Below are 1,405 nucleotides of genomic sequence, written 5' to 3' on the forward strand. Positions count from 1 at the left end.
TGTAAAGGACTATATATCATCCTCAGATCATAGACTTAAGAGCTGGATGCAATAATTCTTGGAACTTTGGCTTTTCTCCCTTTGGGATAGGGTGCGTTGTTAGAAGATGGGCATATATAAATATCTGGGTGGCCAGTGACAGAATTTTCCAACAAGGTAAATTCTCACCTTCCTTTATTACTAGAACCGCTGGGTATCTGCTGGATCCATGGGTACCCAACTAGAGAACTTTATCTCCCACCTCCTAGTTGAATTTGGTTATGTCTCTAATCAGGTCAATGGAATGAGTGAGTAGTGCTACCTCTGAGACTCACTCCCAGGAGTACTGAGATGTATATCCCTTTCTTTTCTGCCTTTTTGCTGGGTTAACCTGTGATGGCAGGTTCTGGAATGGAGGTTATGTACAAGGATAGCAGCACTGACCTACCATTCCTGGACCAGTGACCTCTGGACCACTATGGGAGAGAAAAAACCAAAACGATCTTGTTTCACAGTGCCATAAATACAGAGAACAAACTGATGGCTGTGAGGAGAGGAAGCTGGGGGATGGGTAAAATGGGTGTAGGGGAGTGGGAGGTACAGACCTCTATGGATGGAATGAGTAAGTCACAGGCATAAAAGATATAACATGGGGAATACAGTCAATGGTATTTTAATGGCGTTGTATGGTGACAGATGGTAGCTACACTTCCGGTGAGCTTAACTATAGATTTGTTGAATTTGAAGCTAATTTGGTAGATCAGAAACTATTGTTAACACTGTGCGTCAACTATGCTTCAATTACAAAAATCCAAACTATCTTGTTTCATATACGGTATCTTTGGGTCTCTGTTAAAGCAACCTTATCTGTATCCCAGCTAAAACCTAGGCCTAGATTTGGAGTAGAGTATTGAGTAAGTATTCTGGTCTCCAAGGGCCAAGGCGGAGCCATTCTTGAACTGCGATAAAAACCTTTTGCTTATCTAAGTCAGGCTTTTGGCCCAATTAAACCAATACTAACCACAGAACACTTAATGTATGCCAATTCAGCATGAGATATTACGGAAGAAACGACATGGTCCTATCAGCACTTAACTACCTACTTTTAGATTGTATGTAAAAGAGAAACTTTGTATTTTGGGTCTTTTTCATATCTAAGAGGATGCTTACACTGCATCCTAAAAAACACACATTGTTAGAATTTGTTGAAAAACCAGTACATGATCACAAAACTACAAATCAAAGCAGTGTGTGCCCAATTGGGAATACAAACAAAAAAAGACTGTTTGGAGCTCACAAGGGATTAAAAGGGTCTCAAGAAAATAGAGTGCTAGTTGTGAAAATGGCATTACAGAAGGCAGGAATATTTTTTCTCCTTAAATAAACCAACCAACCAACCTCACTGTAAACTTTTCTTGCAACTATT

This window comes from Mustela putorius, unplaced genomic scaffold (assembly GCF_011764305.1).
Source record: "Mustela putorius furo isolate JIRA1106 unplaced genomic scaffold, ASM1176430v1.1 tig00000242_pilon_pilon_pilon, whole genome shotgun sequence".
In the NCBI taxonomy this organism is placed as follows: domain Eukaryota; kingdom Metazoa; phylum Chordata; class Mammalia; order Carnivora; family Mustelidae; genus Mustela; species Mustela putorius.